This window comes from Ochotona princeps, chromosome 2 (genome assembly GCF_030435755.1).
Source record: "Ochotona princeps isolate mOchPri1 chromosome 2, mOchPri1.hap1, whole genome shotgun sequence".
Lineage (NCBI taxonomy): Eukaryota > Metazoa > Chordata > Mammalia > Lagomorpha > Ochotonidae > Ochotona > Ochotona princeps.
The window spans coordinates 41533720-41550049 of NC_080833.1; the positions used below are offsets into that span (position 1 = coordinate 41533720).

The window sequence follows — 16330 nt, forward strand, 5'->3', positions numbered from 1 at the left end:
AATGTAATTACTGAAGTTAAATAATAAATAATTAAAAAAAAAAGAAAATAAAATTAATTTAGAGAAAAAAATGAATAAATACTTCTTTGAAAGGCAGGGTTACAGAAAGAAAGAGGAAGAGACAGAGAGACAGATATCTTCTACCCTCTGGTTCACTCCCTAGATGGTTGCAATGGGTTGGGCTGAAGTTAAGAGCCTGGAATTTCACTCCCACTTGGTTGGCAGAGCCCCAAACACTTGGGTTTTTTTTGGCTGCCTTCCCAGACCACTAGCAGGAAACTGGACTGGAAATGGAGCAAGCAGCCAGGACTTGAACCAGCATCCATATGGAATGTCGGCATTGCAGGCGGTGGCTTCGTGCCTAATTGCTGATGAGAGAGATACGAGTTAAGGAGAACTTTTAGAACTTTTGGCTTGTGCCCCTGAGTGAATGATATCACTAAGCTTGGAAACAGGTATCTTTTGGGGTTGAATTTTAAAGATCAAATTTGTGAAGAGCAAAGAAAAATTTGCTAGAGTTGCTAGACTTTGACAACACTTTTCTTAGAATGTTGTCTTTCCATAGGAAGTACCTAAATCAAAGTGAGGAGGTCTACCAGGTTGGGAAGAAAGAGATATTTCAGAGTTACTAGATAGTAGTGAAAGCCAATGAAAAATTGAAAACGGGGCAATCACATCAGCTGACTTCAGGCCAAGACAGATTAAGACAAGCAAGCTTTATATAAAGTTGAGAGACAATTCAGGAGCAGAGAACAAACTGGGCAGGAAAAGCCAAAATGATGGAGTGAAAGCAAGGAAGGTGAGAGGATTTACACTGGACTACTTCCCTCAGGGGAGGTGGTGGTGAAGGTAAAGGCAGCCTCTTTCAGCAACTGAATCTGAATAGAAGGGAAGAAAGTGTGAAGCAGTAGGAAACAAGTCCCGGGAACAAATGAATCATCTCCATGTAGTAGCGACATTCTGGGTAGCATGGTTATTCATAAACAAATGCAGATTTCGTACAGCGATAGTGAGCTAGGCTTAGAAAGCACTGTGCTCACGTTAGGTTGCCAGACTGATTTAAATTAAAGGGCCCATTTCTCAAGATGAGAAATTTTCAGTGGCAGGAACTTACCTTTACAGCATTTTCTCTATGGAGCTGAGAGGAGTATTTGGGGTATCAACACTGAAGGCATCCACATCCAGCTTTTCTGTCGGTCAGTCGATGTACTTCCCTTGTCAAATGGTGGTAGCATAGTACCTAATTCACAGAGTGATTGTGAGGATGAATCATAGTTTCCCACTGAGCCCCAGTTTCCCTTGTTATAAAACGGGGATGGTGATTTTTTTTTTTTTTTTTTTTTTTTTTGTGATGTGACTCAGAAGTATGTGGCAAAGGCACACTTAGGAATATACAGGAACAGTTTTCATTGATGAGAAGAAAGCTGCTAGGATGTATTTCCTCTAAAGTGGCTGCTCAATTATTATTTGAATGTCTCCTAAAGACCTTATGTCATTTCCTCATGATGATTTAGTATTATTAGGCTACAATCTAAGGCAAAGTGATCTTAAGATGATTTTATACAGAAAAAAAAATGCTGTTCCTGTACTGATTATCTACAGTGCAACCAAAAGTCACACAACTGAGTGGATTGTGCAATATTATTCAGTGAAGGGATGTTATATAAACCATTCAAATTGAGGGCAATTTCATCCAGATTTGGGATGATGAAGACTGCTGCATCCGTCTTGGTATAGGAAGACATTTATGCACAAAAAGAGAGATGGATACAATCTTAACCTTAAGAAATGCTGAAAATTAGGGTGTTTTGGAACCCACACAGAATTTGAACTAACATATATTGAGTACTTTTATGGGTCAGTCCTTTTATCTGCAACATTCTCAGCAACAGCAAGGCAGGCAACAGAAAACTGGCATTCAAAAATGTTACATAACTTGCCCAGGTCATACAGCCATAACGTGACAGAACTGGAATTGCTAGTAGCAGGATCTGACAACAAGGTCCCTGCTTGTGCTAGCATAGTCCTCAGTAGGGGGAAAAAGATTCTGTATTTGGAAAAAATTTGGGCACCAGAGGATTTGGAGAATTTCTCTTTCCCCACTGGCAATCCTTTCCTTGTTTTGTTTTTCTGACGCTGGTACCCTAGAGGTTGAGTGAGATCAAAACGGGCTCTCGGCATAGAGAATGAATCTAGGCTCCACTACACAATTTCCTTCCTTCTGAGCCTGACCCAGGATCTGGGAGGGGTGGGAGGTAAGGGAGGGTGGTTAGTGAAAAATGAATGGTTCTTTTCTTACTTTTAAGTTGTTTATTTCAGGACAACCCGGTGGCTATTCCCTTCTCTTGCTCAGCATTATTATTATTTTCCCATTTTATTGAAGGAGGGGAGGGAATGGGGGACTATTCGCGGTTTTGGTAGCTGTAGGAAATTTCTGTAATGCACAGTTGATTCAAAAAAGTTAAGGTCAACGGCAATTGCTTCATCTCTTTTGGGGGCGGATTTATGCGTGCCTCTGTGTGTGTGTGTGTGTATGTGTGTGTGTGTGTATTTAAGAAAAAAAAGAAGGTCTGTTCTGGGGTCACTCTCTTTTCATCCACACTGAAGGGAACAGAAGAAATCGCCCTCCCTCTCCTCCCCTGCCTCTCTCCCGCCCCAAGGAGACAGGACACACGGAGTCTTCCTCTGCTCGCAGGTGCGAGTCCGAGCGACCAGAACACTCACGTACCTTCCGGAGAGAAGGAAACGGTGCTCGGGGGTCGGCCGGGGGGGAAAGGGGTGGTGGGACCGCCAGGGGTTTGTGGGAACCGAGGGGCTTCCGGCTGCCAGGAAGCGTCGTCAGGGGTGAGAGGCGGGCCGCAAGCCGCAGGCGGCGCAGGGACCCAGGCCGCGCTCCCTCGCGTTCGCTGCCGCTCGTGCCCGGCGTGGCCGCCGCAGTCCCGACGCCGTAGCCGGACGTGGGGGACAGGGGGCGCTGTGGCCCAGCGGCGCGAAGGGCTGGAGCGTCCACCGCGACGCCGAAGGCTTCGTCGGAGGATCCCAGCCTGCGGCAGCGGCAGAAGCAGCGGCAGCACGGCCGTCGTCCCGCCGCAGCCTTGGCGCCCCGGCCCGGTTCCGCGGCGCTGCTCGGGGCTCCGCGTGGGGGGCAGCGGCCCGGGAGCTGATGCGCCTGAGCGGGAGCTGGGCCTCGGCGGTAAACAGCGGCAGCAACAACAACCGCAGCGACCACAGCCCCGTCAGGAGTGGGAAGCTTCGCAGCGGCTCCCGGGGCCGCGCCGGTGCCCTCCGGAGGAGACTCTGGGCTCGGGGACGACCCCGCTGGCCATGCTGAAGCGGTGCTGGCCGCTGGTCGAGGTGAGTGCGGTGCGGTGCGGTGCGGCGCGGTCCCGGCTCGCCCGCCCGGCGCCTCTCGGGGGGCCCTGGCGGCAGCCTCGAGGCCGGGCGGACCGGGCGTCCTGTCGTTGCGGCCGCCTCCCCCACCCCGCAACTCTGGGGCCTCAACCCGTGTTTCTCGCGTTTTCCGGGAGGATGGAGGCCCTTGTGTGTGTGTGTGTGTGTGGCGGGGGGGGGTGACTAGGCCCCGCGCTCCCGAGAAGCCCTCGCCCTGGCCTGGGTTTCGGCGAGGCCGGGTATGCGGAGAGAGGGGCTGGCGGGGGCGGCGGGGGCGGCCCGGGCGCCCTTGGGCTTGGCCGGGGCTGGCGGAGCGCAGCGTCTTACCACACCGGGCCCTGCGAGTACATCCCGGAGGGAGGCGGAGGACGCCTGTTTGCAAACAACCTCGGCTTCCCTGCGCCCTGCACCGAGTCCTGCTGAGAGTCCCGGTGGAAAGGGAGCCAGGGCAGGGTGAGAATTGGGGTGCAGAAAGTGCGGTGGGGAGGCCCCGAGAGCCCCTAGTGTGCCTTGGAGTGTCATTTGCGGACACGATTTGCTTGAGAATAACCTTTTACGCCCTTATTTGAGGTGAAATTTCATCATCTGCTGGTAGCTCGTCTTTGCTTTCTTGAATTACACCTGGTCTTTAAGGGTAGTCTTCATTGGAAAAGACTCATCCTCGCTTTACAATGCTAAGTTTCCCAACTAAACATTCACGTTAAAAAAACATTTTTTTTTTTTTTTTTAAGAACGGTATCCCCCTTAACTCCCTCCACCACCCCAGGGAAATATTTTAATGCTCTGTCCACAGTACAACAATGGTCCCGCCTAAATAAATCTAAGAATGGGTGCCAGGAGGATTTCAAGTCGTAGTAACTCTCTAATAACAGGCACCTGATGGAATTAGGATCTTTTGTAAATTTTAAAGGTAAAATAATTTGTTCTGATATTAATCTAAGAATCTGTGATTACAATTTGATACCATAGTTAGATATTTGGGTGTTTATGATTTATAATAGATGGAATTAGTGTTTATATTCTTGTTTTCCTATTATGTGTATTAAGATAACAAGATCTAAAAGTACTTCCAGAACTTTTATAATCATGGGAAATAATAACTAGCTATTATAGGGAATTCAGAACATATAGAAAGACAGTGTGTTGGCTGTCTGTGTTTAATAGCTAGGGAGAAATCACTCTTCGTCTTCCAGGTAGTACTTCTCGATGGTCAGTTTAAAATGTGCTTATGCTGATGGTAACTTGAGAGGCATGCGTGTATATACATGCACACACTCACCCACACACCCCCTCCATTGAGTCACTTGCCCACATGGTCGCCAATGGCTGGGACTGTGGGGCTGGGCTGAAGCTTGTCACTCAATCCAGGTCTCCCATTTGGTTGTCAGGAACTGAATTAGTTGAGCTGTCACTGGCTGTATTACCAGGAAGCTGGGATCAGGTGGCCGGTCTGGGAATTGAAGCTAGGTATTTCCATGAAGCCTTAAGAGACTTCATGGTTGTCCTAAATTAATTACATGAATAAATACTTGCTCGGGGTGGTAAGTCCTTCAATTGTTATTTCAGTGTACTAGGTTTAGAATTCCTGACTGTCCTTTGAAGATTGCACAGTCATGCGAGAATCACAGTAGAATTTGATTATTAAAACGTGATAATATTTGTAATTACCTGAAAGGTTCCTTACTTCACCTCAGGGAGGTTTTTGAGGACCTGCTGTGCTGTAGCCTTGTGTTTTTTCTGTCAGATTTTGTGTGGTTTCTCCTTTTATTTATTAGCATTTTTGGGTTAGATTTATTTAGTTCTTTAAAATTGGAATTCAGTTCTCCATATGTCCCTAAACATACTAACTTTAGAGTCTTGAGAATGCTTGTTACAGTGAACAGATTCTAGGGCAGGTGTTGGAACTTCATGGTGAAGACGGTAAAGCTTTCACTTGATGTCCACATTCCCTGCCTCAGTGCCTGAGCTTGAGTTCTGGCTTTTGGATGTACACCTGCAAAGCAGTCTGTGATGGCTCTGGCTTTGGATGTACACCTGCAAAGCAGTCTGTGATGGCTCTGGCTTTGGATGTGCACTAGAGAAGCAGTCGGTGATGGCTGTGGTATTTGGGCACTGTCGTCTATGTGGGAGGACTAAATTGGGGTCAGGCATCCTTCCTGTTAAGGACATTTAAGGAGTGAGTCAGTTGATAGGAGCGCTCTGTTTGGCTGTCTGAATCTGCCTCTCAAATAATATTTTTAAGGGTATGTTTTAAAAAAATCTGTAGATTCTAGGCCCTTTGAATAGAATTCTTTTTTGTTTCTTTTTGAAGATTTATTTATTTTTATTGAAAAGTCAAATCTACAGAGAGGAGGTGAGACTAAGATCTTCCATTCACTGGTTCAACTCCCCAGGTGTCCACAATGACCAGAGCTGATCAGAAGCCAGGAGCCAGGAGCTTCTTCTGGGTCTCCCACATGGGTGCAGGGTCCCAAGGCCTTGGGCCACATCCTCTACTGCTTTCCCAGGCCACAAGCAGGGAGCTGGAAAGGAAATGAAGCAGATGGGACACCAGCCCGCACCTATAAGGGATCCCAGCACTTGGAAGGCGAGAATTTAGCCGTTAGACTGCCATTCCAGGCCCTTGAATCAGAATTCTAAGGATGGTGATGGCCTACAGATCTTCATTTTTATCAAGTTTTGAATTCTTTGGTCCAGTAGTTTCGAGAACACTGATATAGTAACTTTAGCTAACTTTAAGAGATGAGTATGTGTTTCCTAGCACAGCTCTCGGTCTTAAGTGGCAATATTTCTCATAGCAACAGATAATTGGTGTTATAATGTTAGAAAGAAAAAGGGTGTTTTGAGCAACAGTTACCAACATTTATGTGTGCCTACTGTGATGTCTGCAGTGTTAAAGGATTAAAAGCCAGTTGGGTTTAATGGACCTCAACGTCCATGACTGTAAAATCCAGGAAGTTATTTTACATACACTGGAAGACCTTTACGTTTTAAAAATGTATTGTGATCTGTGAAAGATTTTTTTTAGAGATTTATTTTTGTTGGAAAGTCAGATATACAGAGAGGAGAGACAGAGAGGAAGATCTTCTGTCCAGTGATTCACTCCCCAAGTGGTCGCAACAGCTGGAGCTGTGCTGATTCTAAGCCGGGAACCTGGAACCTCTTCTGGGTCTCCCACGCGGGTGCAGGGTCCCAAGGCTTTGGGCTGTCCTGTACTCCTTTTCCCAGGCCCCAAGCAGGGATCTGGATGGGAAGCGAGGCCACTGGGACTAGAACTGGCGCCCATATGGGATCCCAGTATGTGCAAGGTGAGGACTTTAGCCACTAGGCTACTATGCCAGACCCCCTGTGAAGATTTTTATAAAATTTCAGCTATTAGTGCTTGTCTGAGGTGTTCTGGGAGACAGAATATCAGGAAGGACTTTACGAGCAATTAGCTAATTGTGGAAGCAGGGCAGGTAAAATTAACTGTTCCAGGGCAGGGTCAGACAAATACTGCAGTTGAGTGGAACCGGCTAGATCTCTGTTTAAGGCTTCTATGTATCATCCTGTATCTTTTTAAGAACATAGATAATAATTTTTGGATGTGGGTGTTGTTTTCTATTTTAATTCCTGATCCTGTGTTTTCTAGGAGGAACTAATTGTATAAGGAGTTTTCTATTTACTCCTTTGGAGAGGCAGCGAGCAGGGGTGATCCCCTTCCTCCTTCTGTTGCTATGCTACCACTGTTCATCCCATTCAGGAAACTCAGAACCTGTTACGTGTTGGCCATAGACTGGTTACAAGAAACAAAACTTGGTTAACAGATAATTGCGCTTATTTTAGCTTACGTGCTTGTGTTCCTAATGGGCTGCTGTGTGTGTCTTTTAGGGTTGTTAGCTGCATGATGTGATGCAGTGTGTACTCAGATATGGGCAGGAATGCTTGCTGTATCTCATAGAGCAGCATGACATTGAGATTCTGAGTTTGTGTTCTCCTCCCAGGGAAATAGAACAGGTTCCTGAGATAAGAGTAATCAAAAACAATTAGCACAGTATTTGTCGTATAGATACTCATTAATGCTCATTTCCATTTTTCCTGTTGGGGAAAACTAAAATGAAGATGAAGTATTGTGAATAGCTTTACTTATTTTTTAAAGCAAACAAATCTTTTAGAATGCCTTAATTTTTACTTTTTTTAGAGATTTATTTTATTCATTTGAAAGATATAAGGGCCGGCCAGCACCATGGCGTTAATTGGTTAAGCCTCCACAATGGTACCAGCATCCCCTTATGGGCACTGGTTCAAGACCTGTCTGCTCCATTTCGGATCAAGCTCCCTGGTACTGTGCTTGGGAAAGCAGCACAAGACAGCTCAATCCTTCGACCTCTGCACCCACTTGGGAGAGCCAGTAGACGCTCCAAGCTTCTGGCTTCTGGCCCGCTGCAAGCTTCTGGCCTGACTGGCTGATGTGGCCACATTTGAAATGTCTAATTGTAGGTATTGAGTATCAGTAGTTCTTAGTTTTAAAAAAATGATAGCAATTTACTAAAATTACCTAAGAACTGAGGAGTTTTTAAAACAGACTTTTCCTTACTATTATGGTAGCTTAGAAATAGACTTTATATCCTGTCAGATACAGGTTCCAGTTCTTGTTTTTGTAAAGTTTTTAAAATTTATTTGAAGGTTAGTTACAGACAGGTAGGGGTGGAAAGAGAGAGCTAGAGGGAAAGAGAGAGATTAATTGATTGATTGATTGAGAGATCTTTCATATACTGGTTCACTCCCCAGGTGACTGGAATAGCCAGTGCTAGGCCAGGCTGAAGCCAGGAGCCTATCCATATCTCCCACGTTGGTGGCAACTTGGGCAATCTTTTGCTTTTTCCATGCCATTAGCAGGGAGCTGGATTAGAAGTGAAACAGCTGGGTTGCCCATTTGGGATATCCATGCCACAGGCGACAGCTTTATTGTTAAGATACATGCCGGCCCCAAAGTGCCAGACTCATAAGCCATATGACCTTGGACTAGTTTCTTTTTTTTTTTTTTTTAAAGATTTATTTTTATTACAAAGTCAGATATACAGAGAGGAGGAGAGACAGAGAAAGATCTTCCGTCCAATGATTCACTCCCCAAGTGAGCTGCAACGGGCCGGTGCGCTGATCTGATGCCGGGAACCAGGAACCTCCTCCAGGTCTCCCACGCGGGTGCAGGGTCCCAAAGCATTGGGCCGTCCTCGACTGCTTTCCCAGGCCACAAGCAGGCAGCTGGATGGGAAGTGGAGCTGCTGGGATTAGAACCGGCGTCCATATGGGATCCCGGTGCGTTCAAGGCGAGGACTCTAGCCGCTGGGCCCATGGACTAGTTTCTTATCTCCTTTATGCCTTAGTTTATTGCTTCATAAAATGAAGTTGATACTATGTTATAAGATTATTGTGTAGAGATTACCATATCCAGATGTGAAGATGCAATTCAATATGCATCCCTACTTCCAAATCAAAGATGGACTGCCAGTGAAACTGTTGGACATATCTGGTCAATGGGATACTGGACTGTCTGACATTGTCTGTACTGACGGTGTCGAGGCACGCTTAAATAACAGACTGATGGAATTACAACTTGTTATGAAGGACTGTACTATTGTAATAATATGGGGAAAATCATTCGGGGGGTGAGAATTTAGGGGGGAAATCTCAGACCCTACATAATTGTAACACAAAATTAAAAAAAAAGATTGTGGGGGATTAAATATTAGAATATGCAAATCAGAGCTGCAGTTCAGTTCCATGAGTCCTGGTAAAAATCAGTGTTACCTGGGCCCGGCGGTGTGGCCTAGCGGCTAAAGTCCTCACCTTGAAAGCCCCAGGATCCCATATGGGCGCCGGTTCTAATCCCGGCAGCTCCACTTCCCATCCAACTCCCTGCTTGTGGCCTGGGAAAGCAGTTGAGGATGGCCCAATGCATTGGGACACTGCACCCGTGTGGGAGACCTGGAAGAGGTTCCTGGTTCCCGGCATCGGATTGGCGCGCACTGGCCTGTTGCGGCTCACTTGGGGAGTGAATCATTGGACAGAAGATCTTCCTCTGTGTCTCTCCTCCTCTGTGTATATCTGGCTGTAATAAAATGAATAAATCTTTAAAAAAAAAATCAGTGTTACCGTGAAAGTGGAAAATGTATTTATTTGCACTGAATTTTAAAAGAGCTTGAAAGGTCATTCATTATTTTATACTGTTTACTACTAAGGAATAAAATTAACATGATCAATTTCGAAGTGTTACAGAGTGCTAAATTAAGGATGAACCAAACAATCAGTAAAATTAGTGTTTCAATTGTCTAGTTAGAAAGTGCCTTATACTTGGTCATAGTAAATTCATTTAATAAAATAATTTGAAAATACTATAAAATGTTTAATATTTTAAAAATTAAATAGCACTTCTGAAATGTTTAAAAATTCTATTTGCTTATTTATTGACTTGAAAGGCAGACAAAGGGAGACCTACAGAAGGATTTCCTGAAGTTCTCATTCACTGAGTTCACTCCCCAGAAGTCTGTAATTGTTGGGTCTGGGCAAGGCCGAAGCTGTGAGCCAGAAACTTATCTCCCGTGTGGGTGGCAGGGACTCAACTGGAATCATCCCCTGCCACCTCTCAGGATTGCAACAGTAGGAAGCCGGAGTCTGGAGCTGAGTCAGGATGGAACCTAGGCCCTCTAATCTGTGCTCTGGGTATTCCAATCTGCGTCTTAACCTCTAGGCCAAACATTCATTCCTGTTTCTATTTATAATATAACTTTAAGTTTATAGTCATGTTCATGATGTTAGTTCTGTTGCATTAAAAAATAGAATAGTAAATCTATACCCTAGATTTTTAAAAATTAAATTCAACCTAAGTGGCCTTGTATTAATATTCAAGCAAGGGACCTTAGGAAATAAGGCTTAAGGATATGGTAACATGCATCTAGAGTTTTTTCATTAGTTAGGGAGAATATGTACATATTCATTCTGAGTTCTTGTGGCACTATAATGTATCATATGAACTATAAGGAGGGTTTAACATGAAATGAGTACAACTGTTTAAATTTAGTTTATTAAGTAAGGTTTTAATTTTTATAATAACTTTATCATTTGTCTTGAAGATGGAGTGAAAGGGAGATGGAAAGAGAGATCCTCTGCTGGTTCACTTCCCAGATGTTCTCAACAGCTGGGGATGGGCCAGGCTGAAGCCCTAAGTTAAAATCATAGTTTAGGTCTCCCACAGAAGTCCAAGGATCAACTGCTTGAGACATCACTGAAACCAAAATTGGAAGTGGAATTGTAACCTGCATCCAGGCATGCTGATATGAAATGTAGGCATCCCAAATGTGTTTTATATTTCAGTGGCTTTTAGCCAGTTCTCAGAATGGCAGAAATATCACTACTATCTAATTTTAGAACATTTTCATTATTCCAAAAAGAAATCTGTACCAATTAGTTCTTCCAGTATTCTCCTAATTGTCCTACCCTAATCATCCATTAATATACTTTTTGGCCTCTTGGTTTGTCTGTGATGGACATTTCATGTGAGTGGAATCATATAAACATGACTTGTGTCTTTCATCTAGCACAATGTTTTCAGGATTCAGTATCCTGTATCAGTCTTTTTTTTTTTTTTTTTTCTGTTCCAGAACCTGGATGTGAATCAGGTTTTCACTTTTTTTTTTTTTAAGATTTATGTATTTTCATTGGAAAGTCAGATATACAGAGAGGAGGAGAGAGGAATATTTTCTGTCTGCTGATTGACTCCCCAAGAGGCTACGACAGTTGGAGTGGATACGAACCAGTGCCCATATGGGATCTTGGGGGTTGCAAGGCAAGGACATCACTAGGCTACTGTGCTGGGCCCCAGGTCTGCATTTCTTTGCATTATGCAGATATAACACATTTTGGGTTGTTTCTACATGTTGGCTGTTAGCAATAATGTTGCTATGAACATTCTTATAGGAAATATTGTATTGTCATTTTTCTTAGGAGTATGGATGAAATCACTGGTCAAATGGTAACCTTATATTTATCATTTTGAGGCCCTGCCATACAGTTTTACAAAGAAGTTACATTTTTTACATTATTGCCAGCAGTATATGAGGGATTCAGTTCCTTTACACCCTCATCAACACTTACTTTTTGATTATAAACAGCCAGGTGAATGTGATGTGGTGTGATAAGGCAATATTTGAAGTTCATGGTTTTATTTATAGTCATTAGGCAAAGGGTTGAGGCTTTTACTTGCCGAAGAATGACTAGATTCTTTGATGATAAGCTGTGAACCTTCTGGTTTCCTGTTTAGTTAACAGTGAATTCTGTGGGTGGAACTGGTTAACCACATTGGTGGTTAACCTTACAAATGATGTGAATGGTGGTTTGGGACCTTGAACTATAGAAAAGACTGTCAAGAATATTTCTTAACGAAAGGTAGTTTTAAGCCCTAGGTTTAGTTTTTCTTTAATTCTACTAAAATGTTTCTAATTTTTTTTTAAATTCCAGATGCATACAAACCTCCCTAAACACTCAGGTCTCACAGATTTTAAGGGTTGTTATTATATTATCAATGATACATAATTTTAAATAAGTACAGTTTAGCTGTTCTTTTTTTTAAAAAAAAATATTTTTTTCTTACATGTAGGATATTATCCTGTTTTTTTTGTTCCTGATTCAAGGTATTAAAACTTTCCTAAGAGGTTTCCTAAGAGGTAGGACATTCAAAGCCCATTAATAGTGACTTTTGAATGTTTTGAAAGTTTTTCAAGCTGGATAGGAAATACTGTAGGGAACCATTGTTTGAGTAAACAAAGTATGAGTTTTGGCCTTCATCATGCCTACAGTGGGTCACCCATGTTATTTCCCCATTTAATTAAGATCACTTTAGAGGATATAATGTTTACTTTGAATTGTGCTGTAACTTTTGCCTGGTATGTTTTAGTTGCTTGGAATGCCATAGTTTACATAGGAAGTTTTAAAAATGGCAGCTCTAGAACCTTTTCTGTAGAATTAATGAAGAGATATGTGTTTCTGTTTGTAATCTGGGTTGATTCCTTGCTGACATTTCATGGTTAAGGTTTGGACATTTTATCTCTTGTTAAAATGAGGAAAGACTGAACAGTACATGTATTTATTATTATTTTACAGAATTGGGGAGTCTGCCTTAACATCCTATTAAGAGACGTTGAGGGGTGAGTTAGGCATGGCAGTTAAGATGTTGCCTGAAATACCTACATCCCATTTTGGAGTATTTCAAGTTGAATCTCGCCCTTGCTCTGTAATGCATACCTTGGAAAGCAGCAGAGCACGCTCAAGTTGTTTTGTCCGCATCACCCATGTGGGAGACTTGGAGCTTTGGTCTGGTCTAGCCTAGCTATTGTGGACATCTGGGAGACTGGTCAGCAGTTGGGAAAGCTTTCTCTGTGCTCTCTCTCTCTGCCATTTAAATAAAGAAAAATTTTAAAAAAATGAGCAAGCAGTATTAAAATTTTGTGAAGATATTGGGTCAGGATTTACGTAAATTGTAATCTAGTTTTCATTTTCAATAGAAAAAATATCCCTAAATACCATGGAAATAAAATGCTTGGCCAGTTTCAGAAAATTGCGAGAAAAGGTCTAGATAGATTCTGTGGAACTTTTTGTGATTCTGGTGATTGTAATAACTGTCCATAGTTTAAAATTTTTTTCTCATTGTATATGAAAAATGGTGAGAGGAAGAGATTTCTGTCTATTGATCTACTCCCCAAATTCCCACTACAACTGGGACTTGGCCCAGCCTAAACAGGGAACCCTGAACAGTGTGGGTCTCCCACATGGGTGGCAGGGACCCAAGTGCTTCAGTCATTACTTGATCTGTGTCAGGGTGGGCATTAGTTAGAAATGTATTGGCAGCATAGCTGAACCTTGCATCCTAAACAACATCTTAACTGCTCTAACAGCTGCCCTCTCCCTGCTTAGTAGCTGAAGTAAATTATTTTTGAGGTTATTTTGAAGTCACTCTTGGAAATTCCTACTCAATGCCTGAAACACTTGAGTTTGGGATTCTTTAATGGGCTTTTGGCTCTTTGTGGTTTTGTTCACAATGATCATTTCTCACTTTGGTTTTTACAGCTGTTCACAATTCCTCTTTAATGAAGTTTTCCTTAGTTTCTTTTCCCTTGCATTGCTTGTTTATGTGGTAGAAAAACTTTACCAGTAGTATAGTAGTGTGCTATCTTTCTGCTTGGTGTTTCATGTATGCCATTTCTAATACTTATAGTGACTTTGTAACATTCACATGTTTTATTGCTGAGGCAACTGAAGCTTGAAAAAGCTTTATTGATTTTTCTAAGCTGGTGTATACATCCATGGTTTAAACCCAAGTATCTCTATTTACCAAGTCTATATGCTCTTTTTTCCTTTTTGTTTTTTTTAAAAAATTATTTATTTGATATTACACTTGATCTTAGCCAAAAGGCCGAGAAACGATAAAAAAATTATTTATTTGAAAGGCAGAGTTACAGAGAGAGAGAGAGAAAGAGAGTTTTTGTTGGTTGGCTCACTCCCCAAATGACCACAATAGCTGTGACTTGGGCCAGGTCGAAGCCAGGAACCTGGCACTTTATCTGTCCATATGAGTGCATGGGCCCAAGCACTTGGACCATCTTCCACTGCTTTTCAGGCACATTAGTAGGAAGCTGGTGGTAAGTGGAACAGCCAGGACTTGAACTGGTATCCATTTGGTGATGCCAGTGTTGTAGTAACTCCTTAACCTCCTGTGCCACAATGCCACCCCCACCTCTTCATATCTTCTGAACCTCCTATTGTGCTTCCACAATGTTAATATCAGGAGAGCACAAATTTAGTTGACTGACTTCGGTGAATATTTGCCTTTGAAGTGTATTACTGGCATGTGGCATATATTTTGGAAATTTCAGCTTTCAGATACTGGTAGTTTTTAATATTTTAATACTTAATAATTTTAATTTTAATACTTAATAATTTTAATACTAAAACCAGATAAATGTCTGGTTTGCTGTGATTAGAAAACCATGGTAACTGGTTTGGACTTAGGTTTTCTGACCTGAAAATTGGTAGTAGACTAGATGGTAAGGTCCCTTTTATATTTAATACTCTATTTAATATTCCTAAAGGAGAACTGCATGGAAATGTGAGGTGACAGATAAATAACCCAGGCGATGGTGGTGAACTAAGAAGTGGAGAGTGGTGGGCAACCTTCTGCTGGCTGAGAAAGATAGAGGAGCCAAGATCAAAGGATTGTAATTTCTTTATAATTTTCCTTGGAATCACTGTAGAGAACATACTGCTGAATAAAAATGCTGGAACTTAGTTTGTGGTTGAGATGTCAGTCTTCTCTGGCTTTTCTTTTTTTTTTTTTTTTAAGATTTATTTATTTTTATAGCAAAGTCAGATATACAGAGAGGAGGAGAGACAGGAAGATCTTCCGTCCGATGATTCACTCCCCAAGTGAGCCGCAACGACCAATGCTGCGCCAATCCGAAGCCGGGAACCAGGAACCTCTCCTGGGTCTCCCACGCGGGTGCAGGGTCCCAATGCATTGGGCCGTCCTCAACTGCTTTCCCAGGCCACAAACAGGGAGCTGGATGGGAAGTGGAGCTTCCGGGATTAGAACCGGCACCCATATGGGATCCCGGGGCGTTCAAGGCGAGGACTTTAGCCACTAGGCCTCGCCGCCGGGCCCTCTGGCTTTTCTTTTGATAGCTTATGTATGTTTGAAAAAAGTGCATCTGGAGCTGTTTTATATGAAAATAACCAGATCATCTATAGCACACTTATAAATAATTAAAGCTTTCATACTTCTCGTGATGTGAGAATTCACCAATTAAAATGTGGGCCAATTATAGTAAATCTTCAAAGAGATTGTTTATGAAACAAATGAAGGCATATTATGTTTTTAAAAAGGAATAAATGCATTTGATGATGAAATTTTCACAAAGCCTTTCCACCCTCAAGGTATTGGAGGTACCAAGATTGATAACAGGATAGACGGGTGGTGTTTTGACTAGCTGGGAAACTATTAACCAGTTAGAAAATAACTGCCTTTTTCTTGTTCGTTTCTTCTGGAATTCTTGGATCAGTGAATCTCTACTTTGGAAATAGGTCACCCTAGACAAGGATTTCTAAAGTATCTAGGAAGAATGAAAGAATTTTTTTTTATTAAAATAAGTTTTTGTTTTTTATTTTCGGAAAAGATTTTTTTTGCTGAAAGGCAGAGTTACAGAGGGAGAGAGATTTTCCACTTACTGGTTCACTTGCTAAAAGATTTCAAAGGCTGGGGCTGTGCTCAGCTGAAAGCACAAGTCAGAAGCTTCCGTGTGGTGGCAGGACCCCAGTACTTGTGCCATCTTCTAAATTGGAAAGGGAGCAGCTGGGTCTCCAGCCACCCATATGGGCTGCTGGCATTGTAGGTGGTGGCTTTACCTACTGTGCCACAGCACCAGCCCCTGATTTGCTTTTTTATAATTTCCTTTTTCTTTTTTCAATTATTATTTATTTGAAAGAGAGATTTTTAACAGATCTTCCCACTGAAGAGATTGATTGATTGATTGATTGATTGAGATTGAGACATCTGTCTACTGTTTAACTTGCACAGTAGCTATAGTGGCCATGGCTGGGCCAGGATGGAGTCAGGAGCTTCATCTCAATGTGCCATATGGGTAACAGGGACCCAAACACTTGGGCTATCTTTCACTGCTTTCCCCAGGGTGTGAGCAGGGAGATGGATCTGAAGTGGAACATTGATCTGGTGCCTATATGGAATGCTGGCACCACAGGTTGAAGCTTTATCTACTATGTCACAACACGCCAGGTTAAGTAAGTTCAACTGAGCCTGAGTTTTTAGTGTATTTTATCTACCCAAGTAGATTTGCAAATACACATTAATTTTTTTAAAAAGATGTTTTATTTGAAAGGTAGAGTCATAGAGATA

At 42.6% G+C, this 16330-nt stretch overlaps 1 protein-coding gene, 1 long non-coding RNA gene and 1 pseudogene across 6 annotated transcripts in view; 1 reads left to right on the plus strand and 2 right to left on the minus strand.

Annotated features, from left to right (window-relative positions):
• Nucleotides 1-213: 213 nt before the first annotated feature.
• On the minus strand, nt 214-2857 carry LOC131478008 (uncharacterized). The gene is made up of 3 exons (XR_009244241.1): nt 2729-2857; nt 1115-1240; nt 214-368 (listed from the first exon to the last, which is right to left on the minus strand). It is a non-coding gene; the product is annotated as an uncharacterized LOC131478008 (long non-coding RNA).
• Nucleotides 2858-3011: 154 nt separating this feature from the next.
• Nucleotides 3012-16330, plus strand: part of ZFYVE9 (zinc finger FYVE-type containing 9) — a 179112-nt gene continuing 165793 nt past the window's right edge. For 3 of the 5 annotated variants that reach the window (XM_058655022.1, XM_058655034.1, XM_058655042.1), the window contains exon 1: nt 3068-3354. The gene's annotated coding sequence lies outside the window, so the exon portion shown is untranslated. Of the gene's footprint in view, nt 3355-16330 lie in introns of all 5 variants that reach the window. The other 2 variants (XM_004588672.4, XM_004588673.4) reach the window with 1 other exon arrangement.
• Nucleotides 13781-13849, minus strand: LOC131479700 (U2 spliceosomal RNA; annotated as a pseudogene).